This window comes from Ceratotherium simum, chromosome 25 (genome assembly GCF_057802395.1).
Source record: "Ceratotherium simum simum isolate JZ-2026a chromosome 25, ASM5780239v1, whole genome shotgun sequence".
Taxonomy (NCBI): Eukaryota; Metazoa; Chordata; class Mammalia; order Perissodactyla; family Rhinocerotidae; genus Ceratotherium; species Ceratotherium simum.
The window spans coordinates 41,860,886-41,876,243 of NC_141924.1; the positions used below are offsets into that span (position 1 = coordinate 41,860,886).

General features: G+C 36.3%; 1 protein-coding gene across 6 annotated transcripts in view; it reads right to left on the bottom strand.

Moving 5' to 3' along the window:
* Positions 1-15,358, bottom strand: part of NAV3 (neuron navigator 3) — a 566,501-nt gene that overhangs the window by 100,452 nt on the left and 450,691 nt on the right. The gene's annotated exons all lie outside the window — the stretch shown is intronic.

Genomic DNA, 15,358 nt, shown 5'->3' on the forward strand with positions numbered 1-15,358 from the left:
TTAGGTTACATTTATGGTTATTTTCTTAGGATAAATTCTCAGAAAGATAATTAGTGATTCATTGGATATAAACATTTGAAATACTGCAGATGCAGCATAGCAACTGAAGAATACATTATTTTATACTCCTGCCAGCCATCTAAGAATGCCAATTTCACAAAACCCTGGATATTTTTAGTTAATGTGGTTCCCTTCAGTAATTCAAAAATTTTGAAATTTGAAATAGTTGCTTATTGTAGTTTTAAGCTACATTTATCAAATTGTGAGATTGAGTTTTCTTTACGTTTATTAGCTATTTTTATATCCATTAATTATCTACGTCCTTTGTGTATTTTTCCGATGGAGTTTAAATAATCTATTTGTATTAGATTTATACATATTAAAAGTCAATTCAAATATTTTCCCAATCTATTTCTTGGCTTTTATTTTTATTAATCATATTTTTAAGTATAGGGTTCAAAAATGTTTTAGCCAACTCTGTCAATCTTATATCTTTTCTTCTATATCTTCTCTTAAGATATTTTGCATATATAATTTGATTTCTCTTTCTCCTCTGCCTTTTACATTCTATTTTTATGGTAAGGTGAGAAACTTAAAAAAACAAATTGTTACACACAGCTAGTGAATTTCTTTAAGATCCTTTATTGATAACTACTCCTTTCTATTTATTATTATGGATCACTTATCAAGTCCTAATACATGATATATATGAGGGTATCTTTTTAATGATTATCAAGTGTGTTCCACTGACCTATTTGTTGATTTTTGCAGTAATACCATGCTGTTCTAACTATTATAATGATTTTAAAAGGTTTTTTTTAAATGCAGACTGCACTTAAAAATATATATTTACGAAGAAGCCTTTTAAAAGCCTTCTCAAAGTTACAGAAATTAGCTAGTATTCTAAAAAATTATTACTATGCATAGTTTTCTTCATTTATTAGTGCATGAAACATTTACTGAGTGGTATCATTACGGCAGATCCTAAGAATATAGAAATCAATAAGATATTATAGAGACACAACTTTTGCTTTAATGTAGAAAATGTGTAATTCTTACTTTCGAACATTCACAGATTTTTTTATATCTGAACATTTAGTTATAGGCATTTTACTTAACAAATAGTAATCATAGCTATTAATCTTCAGCTAAATTGTCTCCCCTCTCAAAAACTTTCCTTATCTCTGGAAATATATTTGGCATTAGCTATCTCTTTCAGAAGAATATAAGCATCCAAATTACTATAATTTCAAGGATGAGTGAAAAGAGAAATGTTATGTGAAATAAAAGAGCTTAGATAAAGCTTAATGACTTAGCTACAGACCTAACTGTGAACACAGTTGAAAACAGAAATCTGTTGTGTATCTTGCTTGAAATAGCATACGTTAAAGTAACAAGAACACAATAAAACATTTTCATTTTTAAGAGGGAAATATTATTAACAATGAAGAAATATTTTTGCTCTGAGATATATAAAATATGTTATAATAGAAATTCCAAATTCTTCCATTTTAAAACATTTGAAACACTGCCTTGGTAAAGAACATTCTTTAAAAAAGCCACCCCAGCGAGCGACTATCTCTAGAAGGGGGTGAAAGATAGTTCAGAATTAGAGAGACGTTTGCCAGGAAATTCACATCCCAGCACTGTAGAACAACAGATGGCAGCAGTAACAATGAAAACTTACAGCAGATCCTGTCTGGCACACTTTCAAAATGGCCATTTATATTTCCGATCACAAACAGCCAACTCCTGTCTCCTTGCATTGTATGCACGGATATAGAAGAGAAGAAAAAAATGCAAGAATAATATTTGACTTGTCTTAACAGGGAAAGGATTAAACTTGAAAAACACCGGTGAAGCGATGACACAACCCTGGCCAGGTGTCTTAGTTTCCTGAGATTTCCCAGAAAGTCTCACAGCTGATGTTTTCCCTAAACTATCCTCAGGTCTGAAACGTCGCCAGCTGCTCCCAGTCTAGTGTCTCACTTCCAACATCCTGGTCTCTCTCTTTCCGAGCCCTGCTTAGTAACTTCCACTGGATTTCTCTTTCCTTCCAGATGAAGATTTCAGTCCATAGATTTTTGTTGCTAACCCTGGACCATAATATCTGACCCAGATTTACCTTATGTTCCACCCAGTAGGGAGTGAGGATTCAGAAAAGGTGACACTTAAAGACGAAGCAGTGGTTGGTTAAAGGAGCAGCTCTCACCTCAAGCAGGCAAAGTGGAGTCAGGGCACCCCCAAAAAGAAAGAGTCAGGGCAGAACAGAAGCAAGCAAGAGGGAGGCCCCTGTGTCCTAGCACAGTGAGGAGGTAGGAGATTCACAGGAGTTGAAAAGGCTCAGAACATAAACAGGAGAAAAGGTGTTACATCCAGCAACAAAGAAAGACTTTGACAAATAGGGCAGTCTTTTATCTCAAACAGAGAGCATTTATATCACTAGAGCACAATCAATTTCCCAGGGTTTGGTAAGGGCAAAGAAAAGGGCCTGACAGAGAAAACGATGGAAAGACATGGAGAAAAGCAACTTCTTTCCCAGTAGTTTGTGAGGCAGGCTATGAAGTTATTGTCTTCTACTCTCAAGAGAGAATTAGGTTTTATTCTGTAAGTTTGGGAAGAGTCAGATAATAGGTTGGGGCATATCCTATACGGGGCAATCCTATGGGATTGATCTTGAGAATTGTATCTCTCTTTTCCAAATGGTTAATTTAATACCACCCTGTTTTGGTTCAGTAATAAGATATAAGGAATGTTCTTCTTGGGCCAGTATGAGTTAAAATGTTAGGATCAGAAAATGAATTTTATCAGTAGGGTTTATACCAAACCTACTCCATCTCCTATATTCCAAATGGGTTACTTCTAGGGCTGTCAATAGCCTATGTGGTAAGTAACTTTATATAGTTCCATAGGAGCATGGCTTTGAAAATAGAGTGTGGTCTGGATTTCAGCTACACAGTCATTCAGCTGTGCACACTTGGATAGTACACAACCTGTACAACCATATGTGACCATCCTGAGTACTATCATGGAAGCACCTGCCCAAGACAAATACTTAGATTTCTCTCTCTTGTATAACCTCAACCTATATCCAATTAGTCACCAAGCTCAATCTGATCTATATTCCCTCCATTTGCATCTGTCCATCCCCATTGCCACTGTGTTAACTAACAATCTCACCACTTCCCGGTAGATTATTGCTATCTCCTAATTGTTATCTCTGCCTCTGGTCTAGAATTCCAATGCATCTTCCAAAGAGCCAGTATAAATTACCAAAAATTTAGCATGGTCCAAAGTCTGCTCTTTGTGTTTTAGCCTAGTTTCCCACTGCCTCTCTACACAGAGTCATGCTGAGACGCTCTGCACTTCTTCAGGTATTCTCTCAGATTCATGAATTCACACACTCCTTAGTGGATTTCTCTACACATACATTCTTCCCAGACTGTTACATGTCCTCAGTTAAATTGTCTCCCTTCTCAAAAGCCTTCTTCAAACACCCAGGGCTCTTTAATAACCTTCCTCTATATTCCGCGAGTATCCAATTCACATATTTATAATCCTCATTCTAGTACTTCTGTCACCAAATTGATATTGTTTATTTATCTATGTTTTTCATTAGGATGTGATCTGCTTGAAAGCAGTTATGGACAGATTTGTGATTACATATATAATAAATTTTGCAAAGATGTACAAATATCTATAGTTTGACATTATCAACAGATTTATAGAAGATTGAGGGACTTCATTCCTAGAAAGCTACAAAAGCTCCTAATCTCTCCTTGTCTTTTACACAAAACCTCTGAAAAAAATGCAGCAATTTGGTAATTTTTTCCTCTTCAAATGTTAACACATAAAAGACTGGTTTGACTCCAGTAAGAATTCAAATGAGGCAAAAGATGCAGATTTTGGCATTCCTAAGCCAAAGGCTTTCCACTGATCTTCCTTTATCAATACTTACTTCCCTAGGTGACCTCCTTCAGTCTCATTAGAACATAGTGCAGTTTCTTCAGTTCAGCCCTACATGAAGTAGCTAGGCTTTACTGAGGGGCCAAAATACATGAGGGAAACACATCCCCAATACTAGAAGCAATGCTTGTCTCACTCGACAAAGGGCAAGAGGAAACTAAGATTTAGAGAACCACAAATAGAACTCTCCCATTTGTGCTCACTCTGGGGCATGGGTTCTTTGAGCAGAATGGTGAAATGAACCCCAGGAATACTTCATATGAATATGTTTATAAATGTATTCATTCATATTCTTTCTTGCTCTTACCCTTACTCTTCCTTCAAGATTTGAGTTTGAACTGATTGAGGAAATTTATAGAAGTTACTTCTAGTGGTTGGAATATCTCCTCTTTTTTTGTGTGTGTGTGAGGAAGATCAGCCTTGAGCTAATATCCTTGCTAATCCGCCTCTTTTTGCTGAGGAAGACCGGCCCTGAGCTAACATATATTGCCAATCCTCCTCCTTTTTTCTCCCTTTTTCTCCCCAAAGCCCCAGTAGATAGTTGTATGTCATAGTTGCACATCCTTCCAGTTGCTGATGCGGGACGCCACCTCAGCATGGCCAGAGAAGTGGCGCATCAGTGCACGCCTGGGATCTGAACCCGGGCCGCCAGTAGCCGAGTGCGTGCACTTAACCACTAAGCCAGGGGGCCGGCCCATGGAATATCTTCTTATGGTGCCTACATACCTTGCACAGCTCTCTGGAACTGAGGTCTAAGACACTGTATCGAGACACTGACAAAGTAAATGCCTAACAGTAAACACATCAATTGTGCTATCATAACAAGAAATATTTTTTAATACCTTGATGTCAGGGCACTATAACTAGATGTTATATGCTTCTGATTTACAATCTGCTAATGAAAAACATGTTTACTTTTCCTTCAATCTTCATCACATTCTTGAGATTTTGTTGTTGTTGTTTAAAATAACTAAAATAGTACACATTTATAACTGTGCATTTACCAAGTGTTATAATTATGATCTCAAAAGATCAAATGTTTTAGGATGTTCATAATGATACAGCAGGGTTAATGTCATCCTCAAAGTTTAAATATGCAATTTGCAATCATCTCAGTAATTGTTTGTACTTTACCAAGTACAATTTTTTTGGTTTGGGGAATTATTTTCTTCTCATTAAAATGTTATACCATTACATTCATTGAATCATTTCAATTAAAAATAAGCAGCCCATTACTTAGCAACCTGGACATAATGTTAAACCTAAGGAATTTGAAATTAATATTTTCTAGATTGCTTTTAGGATAGAGGACAAGCAGACGTCATAGCTGCATGTTAGAAGGAAATTCCCAACTGGCTCAAGACTTTACAAACAATTATCTCGACAGTGTTTTTAGATAAACTCTTAAATGAAGGGACACAGCATGGATGTCAAATCCTTTGATTGTATTCAAAATTGGTACTTTAGAATTTCTCCATAAAAATAAAATAGGAATAAAATAAAACGATTATTTATTTATTTTTTTCGTGAGGAAGGTTAGCCCTGAGTGAACATCCATTGCCAATCCTCCTCTTTTTGCTGAGGAAGACTGGCCCTGAGCTAACATCTGTGCCCATCTGCCTCTGCTTTATATAGGACGTCACTACAGCATGGCTTGACAAGCGGTGTGGCGGTCTGCGCCCGGGATCTGTACCTCCAAACCCCGGGCTGCCACAGCGGAGCGCACGAACTTAACCAGTATGCCACCAGGCCAGCCCCAAAATGATTATTATTTTTAAGACTCATCTCAGTAAACAACACTTTTTAGAATATGCTCTGGAATTAGTATATCTCCTAAATGTAAAAGTAAAGATGATTTTAGGTAGGAAATGATGCTTATTGAGAAGGAAGCAGCTTGTCTATTTATCGGCCCTGCTGGTTTTTTTGTTTTGTATTTGTTAATCCCTCGAGTCTCTGTGTTTGGTCAGATGGAAGCAGAGTTTATGGCCTCTGCTCCCCACAGCTCTTCCACTGCTCTGCAAGTCTTTGTAGCATAGTGATGTGTGTTTTATTTCCAGAAATAATATTTGCATTTGTTGCATTTCTTCCACCACAATTTCATATACTATGAGAGTTATGGGTACTTTAGATTTTCTAACAAAAGCTTGAAGTACCCCCTATGTTCTTCTATCCCCCACTTGATTTATTGGGCTCCTCCTATGTTCCAGGCTCTGTACTAACTGTTGATTATAAAAGGGTAAATAAAAATAAGATTTTGTCCTCAATCAGCATACAGCATGCAGAAAAATTAGATGGGTAAACATCTGTAACTGAGAACCTGAATTTTAGGCTATTTTCAGTCAAATAACAGAAAAACAAGAATGTGTTATGTAAAACCTATATCAAATTTGCTTGTTCCCACAAAAGGCAGTCACCGGTTTAGGCTTAGAAACTTGAAAATATTATTCAGTGATTCATATTCACTGTATATTGTTAAATAATTTCTCTTTTCATTTATTCATTCATCCTCCAGGGACTTGCTAGGTGCTTACTGGGCCTATGAAGATGAACAAAACAAAATCCACCCTTCTAGGATTTGACCAGATGAAAATCATTGCAGGAAGTAGACATAACTTGGCAAGTTTCTCGGGAGGATTTGACCAACCAACCAGCTAATGCTTAATCAACATACGAAAGCCAAATACATACCTTACTCTGTGCTATGTAACGTGGAGAAACAGAAAGTCTGCGTCTCCTTAAGATGAAATAGCCTTAGAATTTGATTTAAGGCCCAAGTGAATATGGATGAAACAGTTTGGAAAATAACGAATATTTTCAAAGAGTGAAATGAGTTTCTTTCTGGCATTAGAAAAATATTACCATACCAAGCATGAGTATGTTTAAAGAGGCATTTATTTTATACGCTAAAACTCTCCCTCAGTATAAGCCAGCTGTTTCATATGGGCTAACCTTTCTCTGCATACTCGCCTCCAATTTACACAGGTACCGATTTGCAATGTTACTTAAAATAGTCCTGAACTTGAATATGAACTTTCCAGAAACTCAAAAAATTGTGCAAAAATCTAGGCTATATGGAATCTGTGTCCTGCTTTATCTTGTGTATTATTGTATTCTCAGTGCTCAGTGTAGAGTAGGTTTGGATATTTACTGGCAGAATACTGAATAAATACTGTAGGCTGAAAAATATTAGGAAAATTAAATGACCATTTTCTTTTTTACCATTATGATTGCTCTTTAACTTAGAATGAGTGAGTGCTTCTTTTGAGAATGGACTGAGCATGATAGTGATTCTTTATATTCTGTCTAGATTTCAAAATGAAAACACAAAAAAGAAGAAAAGGAGAAACAATAAGAAATACAGCCCAGTGACAGATGAATTACTTGCTAGACTCTGATTAATACATTGTTTTCACTTAACATTTATTTTGAGTTAAGTTTTTGGTCAAGTGAACCCGCCGAGTAATGGGGATTTATCACAGGAGCAGCTCCTGAATTACTAATTTTCAACAATTTTAAAATTGTCAACATTAATCAAAGAATAATGCATTGTAGCAAGAAAGAGCCAATAATGCACCTCCAAAGAACCCATCATAATCTTCTTCTGAAGCCAAATTTAAGTTTACAAAACTAAGGTTATTATTAAATGTTATATCTTCAAATGAGTTTTAAATGTCAAAACATCAGTAAGAATCCGTAGATATTATTTCTATGATCTTTAACACTTCAAGCACATATCTTAAGCAGTCTCCTTAATTAGCTCAGTTAGTAATCAGTTGTATTTCAAAAAGGTATTTTTAAATGCAAACTACACACTTTTCAATTGTGTTATGCCATTTTCCAATATAGTAGTTACTTGAGTAAAAACCTAAATTTGTATCTCTTTGGATATGTTCTCTCACACACACAGACATCCACACAAAGCACAGAAATGGCTCTGACACTTTGCACCATACATCTTTCACTTTTATTGTTAGAGTTTGGAAGTGAAAGGAAGGATCCCATGAAGAGACTTATGGACTGTTCACATCTTTTTAACGTTTATCTCTGAAATCAATGAATTTTAGAAATGTGAAAGCAACTATTATAGAACCTTCTTTATCACTTTAAAGATAGGTCACAAAGATAGTTGTATGATGTGTCAACCACAGCAGCTTTTGTTCTAGAGAAAATTTAAGAACATATGTGGTGGCAATTTTAAGAACCTACAAAAGAAGTGCCTAGGGTTACTCTGTGATAAATTTCACAATACACTGACAACAAAACTCTATTTAATGTCAATGGTACCACGATCATTGGGAAAATATTCCAAAGAGCTCAGTCATCAGATACTTTATATTAATCTAAAAGTTTGAAATCATTTAAGGCAGAATTCCTATGGCAAGACCTAACAGGCGTCTTCAGGCAACGTGGTGAATGTTAGCAGCAGATGCTTTAAATTCAGACGAGATTAAACTAAAATCTTGGACACATTTCTTAACACCTTTGAATTTCCCATTGCCTATTATTATACCACCCACATTCATTTGCAGTACTGGAACCAAAGAAGTATGGCAATAGGGACATTTGCAATTCAAATCAACTCTCAAAATATTTTTTGGAAGGGCTTGTCTACTAAGTACAGTAGCCATCGCTCAGTGCAGGGCATAGTGGAGACATAGGAGGAGAGACCTAGATAATAATTCTAATTTTGCAAAAAGGTAGCTGAAGAAAATTGATAAAATAAGTGAGCAAAATAATATAAAAGTCAAGCAGTCCAGAGCAGAAGAGAGAGAGCTTAAACCAGAGTTTGAGAGATGGGTAATTTTGAATAGATGTAGAAGGGGGAGAAAAGACATAGAGGGATTGAAGATACCAGCCCAGATGGAAATCAAGACCTAAGCTGAAGAAGAATGGAAAATGAGGTTGGATAGATACACTGGAGCATTTGGGATCTGAAATTATTTTCTATTAGGTGAGTTAGACGTGGTGGCTAAGTCACTACATTGTCAGGTATTGTCACAGGTACACTGGGATCACAGGTATCAGTCTACATAAGGTGAGGAGGGAGAAGAGAACCAACTTACCAGAAAACACCTAGTATCTCATCATAACAACAGAGTCCTAATTTCCACTCTTGACTCTGTAACTAACTGGTGCATTCATACTGGATAAAAATTTCAAAAATCATTCATAATGCTAAACCCAAAAACCACTATCCAAGTTAATAAAATAACTGAAATGAAGTTTATTTCATGTTAAAAATAAGGGAAGGAAACTAGAGAAAGGAAACCTTTGGAAAGCCAAACAGTATATCTTTGAAAAGGCTAAGTATTCAGGGGATTTATGGACTAATTTTTGTTTTGGCATTTTTTGGCTTGAAGAAGATTCTCCCTGAGCTAACATCTCTGCCAATCTTCCTCTATCTTGTATGTGGGGCACCTCCACAGCATGGCTGATGAGTGGAGTAGGTCTGCATCCAGGATCTGAACCCACGAACCCTGGCCACCAAAGCAGAGTGCGCCGAACTTGAACCACCTGGCCATGGGGCCGGCCCCTGGACTATTTTTTGAGAAATCAGAAACACCAGTATGGCTGTTTAACCAAGGCAAAGTGCCTTGATTCTTTTAATATGTTAAAATAGAGTTTGTTTAATATGTTAACATGTTCATCTGAATGTTTTATTAATAATTATGGCTTCACCATATGGTTTAGTATTTAGCTTTATCTCTACTTGAATTAAAACCTCAGAGGGAAGGAATCTGAGTTTATAAATGGGTTGAATTCTATGAAGTTTTCTTGTAGGGGGAGGGGGAGTGGGGGGAGACTGATAAGCTGGTTGACTAAATCACAAATATAAATGACTTGACCTACCATATTTGCCAACAGAGTTCAAATGCACAAACATGCCTATTATGTGGATTTCAAAATGTATGGAGAATAGAGTCTGTTCGTAATCCCATATCCCGAGAGATCAATGAGTAGTTACTGACAATGAAATGCATAGTTTCTGATGAAAGGTCAAAAACTGAAACTACTAATCCAAATGCCAATAACAAAGAGATTTGGGGTTTTAATATGCATACAAATTTTCTTGGATCCCACCTTTGCTAGTACAGCATGTCTGTCTTTGGTCCCACTATTCAGGGAGGTGGGACACACGGCCATTCTCCAGCTCACGCTCTCAGATTCTGGGTGAGCTGTCCCACCTTCAAACTCTCTAGGGGTCCCTGTAAAAGCAAGTACCCGCTGCCTAGGAGAAGCAAGATCTAGAGAGTTTGGTGGTCACAAGGGCAGTGGTAGTTACATACATTCTATTGTTTACAATTTCAGTTGCTTCCTGAACTTCTCTCTTGAGAGGAGGACAAAGAGAAAGAAGTGGGATAAAGATCTTTTCATTTTCTCTTCTAATGAGGCCACTATTTTCATCACCTATAAGTTTACATGATATTGCATTTCAACAAAATACTGAAAGTTAAAATTAAAAGGACAAGTTGCAAAACTAGCGTGATCATTGGGTCTTCCCTTTGTCTGCCTAGCTGAGATAATAGTTTGCAGTGACAATCCATTCACATATCACATAATAATAGTTTTTTTTTTTTTTGGAAAGAAAAGACAATGATTGAATAAATTTTATATTTTAACTTGTTATATTTTGTTTATAATATGCTATATATAGATTTATTTTTCTTCACATGTATTTCAGAACAATTGATTTTAATATATTTTATATTACATGAAGTATATAGCTATAACAACAAAGACTACTGCTAACCATCATCATAAAAAGCCTTTTTTGTTAAGTAAATAAGCAGAATATAAAATTTAATGAACCTTATATATTACCATATAGGTGAAAATGAATATGCATATGAAGAAAGACTGAAAAAGAAAAGAAAAATGATAACATCAATTTTGCTTGGATGAGAGGTGGGGATTTTTTTTTATTTAGCAAAAGCTTTCTATGATGTTATATTGCTTTTGTGATAAAAAATAATAGTTTATATTAATCATGTTGATCTACCAGTGAATATTCAAATTAGTCTTCTATTAGGGGTTCATCTGTAAAGCTAGGGCAAATAAATATATCCTTAAATTGAATACAAATGATCTATAAGACTATAAAAAATAGTTAGCTGGCCATTTTAATTCTAAGACATTCTGCATAATGTACAGGGAAAAAATTCAAAAGAGGACAATCCACTTTAGTGGTTGCATTTTATCAGCTATCATTTGTAGAAACAGACAAGAAGGTGAGACCTTCCACTTTATGATAAGCCTTCTTGACCACTGCAAGATTACTTTATTATCCACTAACATTGCTGTCATCAAATTGAAAAAAAAAAGTCAAATAACATAAAACCACATATTACATCCCACCTAAATTTAGGTCACCACCCCACCTCCTTAATACCGATTTCTTGGCTCTGCATTGTAATTTTGGGAGAGATTACATTGTTAATGTATAGATGCTTTGGGATTCCTTCTGAATGTATCAAATAACTTCCAAACTCATCTGTGCAGTACAGGACAGAATACACATGTGGGTAACAACATAATCTTTAATCCTCCCTGAGGCTCCTGATTTTTAGCTAAAAGTTTGATTTCTAGAATTAGATCAGACATGTCAAGGTCTGTTACAAAATCTCTCATGGAAGATTTATGTACCTTGGCAGCTTTGCAAAGAAATCCTCGATTTCAGTGAGATCAACAGAACCATTTTTAGAACACCACTGCTAGGCCTGAAGCTAATTTCCTTTAACTCTACAACATCTGTAAGCCTCATATGGGAGTCTGGGTTTTAATCAGCCCTGCAGTCTCACAAATGGCTGGTGATGCTTAAAGAAAATAAACACCAAAAACCGTTTCACAGGAAAGCCACAAGACAGCATAAAAGAGCAATATAGGCTACAGGCTTCTAGAATACATATTGTTTCATTAACAACTGTTACGAAAAAGCATTAGCGTCATAAAGGGAATCTTCTTCATGGGATTATTTAATTTTTTAATTAAAGATTATTTAATTTTTTTAATAGTATGAAAGATAGCCGGTGAAACCACAATAACTCCAACACACAGATATATCTCAATGAAAATCATATCTCAATGGAAGGAAGTGATGGTAGAGAACGAAATGCAAAGTGAGCCTGGGTCACAAGTGGGCTGCAGAAATACTGACAGTGAAATAGATACATCTTTCCAAGTTTTTAATTCTAGCCAACTTTCAAGAGCTGCCTTCATTTATTTCTTTAAGCTAAATGGAATAATCCCCTAGCGATGTTAAATACTAAACATCTTTCATTAACGTACGGACTTCTCATTAAGCATAAAAGCTTAAGAAGTTGAAGGTAAATAGTATCAACATTGTCCAAACAGCCTTTTATAATTTCACTTTGATAGAAATATTGGTAACAATAAATATGCATGCTGCACAGCCTTACTCTTGCAAGGAACAGGAAGTGAGCATTTGGGTGTAAGCAGTCTACAAATAAATACGTTATTACTCGAAGTGCTGCATATATCTTATGATTGAATTTAATCTTACTTGCATTTTTGACATAATTGGCTAATAATACACATCCCTAGGCATTTTTGTTAAATTGTCAAAAGAATTTTTAACACTAGTAAATAAAGAACATATTTCAAGAAAAGACTTCACAAAAAGCAAAGGTAAACAAAACCAGAGTTAATGTTTTCTTTTTGTAATTCTGTTGACAATACCACTAATACCAATTCAGTACTTAAAACAAGCCAGGAGCAGTCTGAACATTTTACGGGCATAATCTCATTGAAGTCTCTCAACAAACCTATCAAGTAAATGTTATTGTTACTATTTTGCAGAGAAGGAAACAGGCTTAGAAAGTGAAGTAATTTGCTCAATCCCAGAGTTACAAAATGGCTAAGTGGGAAGGTAAACCCATATCTTGGACTCCTGAACTTATGTTTTTAACTTCCGTGTTAAACCGTCTCTCTCATGAATTCACAGAGCTATTTAATAGTGGATCACCAATCCACATTCCTCTCAGGGTGTATTTGACTTTGAGCTTGAACTTTTATAATTTGTAAACTAGCTACTGTGTTTCCTATAGTTGTAGCCTTCATCCTCCTTTGCCAAAATGTAGTGTTCCCAAAAGTTCTGTTCTTGGCTCTATTCAAAATCTCTAGCCCTGACCTTTTTCCTCAGTGCCAGTTTTCCATTTCAAACTGCCTGCCTGACATCTCCTCCTGGATGCTCAGCCCACACACAAGATGTTTCTTACTGAATTCATTTTCTTCCCTCCCAAATCCACCCTTTCTACTAGATTTTCTATTTCTGCCCATCATTTTCACAATCACTCAGGAGGACAGAAACTAGTTTGAATCATCACTATAGTAAACGGTATTATTGTTCAAAAATATTCTATCCCGCTTCCATTTGTGGCTTATACATATCTATCCCATTGATTTGCACCTCGGCCCTGGGATGCACTTTGGCCAAAGGAACGTAAGCAGATATGACATATGCTACATCCTTTCAGGGGCATTGCAAGTTTCTGTCAGCTCTCTTGTTCTTTCTCTCTGTCTCAAGAAAATATATCCCACGCTGGGACTGCTCCTTGAGTCTGGGTCTAGGAATGAGAAAGGAAGTAAAGTCAAGCCACAGCAGCCAACCCACAGCTCTGGCATGTGTTATAAACCAGGAGTAAACGCTTGTTATTGTAAGCCACCGATATTAGGGGGTTATTTCTTGTTACCACAAATATAGATTTTCATTTTACTCTCACCTTGACACCAAATCCACCACAATTTGCATTTGTTCTACATTTGTAATGTATCTTCCATTCTTTTCTTTCTTTATTTTTATACCACCACTACCCTAATTATGTTGATCATTACCCTTTCCTTTGATAACTGCACTTCCTTATGCCTGTCTTTTTCTCTAGTTTCTGGTCTATCAAAATGACTCTTCCTCAAGTGAAATTTGATCATCTTACTCCTCTATTCAAACACTGTAAATGATTCTCCAAGGGGCAGAGGGAGGGAAGATCTCACAGAAGACTGAGTAATCAATTTACTGGACAGTACTGACAGGTCAAGTCAGAAGAGGAATGAGAACTGCCCACCGGATTTAGCATCATGTATTTGACATCAATGAAATTCATTGCTAAACTTAATAAGAAAGTCATTTATTACCTCAATCAGAACAGATGTGGAAGGGGATTCAAGAGACAACAGGAAGAGGGCAAGTAGAGAGAGCAAAAAAATTGGAAACAAACAAACACACCTCTTTTCAAGGGTTTTGGCATAAAGAAGAGCAGAGAAAGCGGGTAGTGGCTCAAGGGCAATGTGGAACTTGGGGACAGGGCTTTTGCTTTATTTTACCTTATTTCGTTTATGGTGAGGGAGAAACTTCAATAGGTTGATGTGCTGATGGGAATAATCTAGTGGAAACAGACAAAAAATGATGATGCAGGACAGGTCAGAAACAATGGAGCTGTAACACTGAACAGAAGAGAACGGGTGGGATCTAGTGCCTAACTGGACTGTTTGGCCTTGTATTGTAGCTAAGACAGTTCCTACAGAGTAACAGGAGGTAAGGTAGGTGAGCTGTAAGTAGGGCGGTAGCTAGGGGGATGAGAATTATTTTGGATGCTTCCGTTTTCTCAGAGAAATGGTAAGCATGTTAATTGAGAGTCAGAATGGGAAGGAGAGATTAGAAGTTGGAGGAGAAAGGACAGGTGGGAATTATTTCTGAAGAGAATGCAAGAGTGAGTGGAACAGGGAAATGCAGGATTTCTGGGCACTCCAAGCATCCACTTGAGATTACTAGTCATGAACTTACTATGAAATCAGTTTCCATGATTTTTGAAATTTTCTCATCACATTCAGATGGGCAGGTGCAAAGGAGATGAAAGGTTGGGTTTAACTAAAAGTTGAGGTTTTGATAGTCAAATAAGCAAAGAGAGAAAGGAGCAGTTGAGTAGAGGGGATATCTAGATCCAATAAAGGGATTCTTTTTATGGACCATGGAATCTAACCCGGACAAAGAAGAATATGAGGTCAATGAAGGTACAGGATTCTGACAAGTTTGGAATCAATGGATTGAAAGTCCTGGTAGAATTATATTATTCTTGAAGCTGGGATAATAAAAGGAGTGAACTGGAAAAGTGGGAGTGGTTGTTAGAGAGCATGAAACTCAAATGGTTTCAACAGAGAGGGGGAAGCTTTTATTAATGACAAGTTCTAGGATGTACTAGAGGGCACATGTGGCTAAGACAGAATGGAAGGCTTGATCATTGGAAGGTAAGGTGTCAAGATCCTGAGAAGGTAGGCTATTGAAAAGTGTATGTAGATACTGATAATCATAATGAATTGCGACATGAGTAACATCAGAGAAAGTGAAAAAAAAAAAAAAAGAGTTAAAATCTTGAATAAC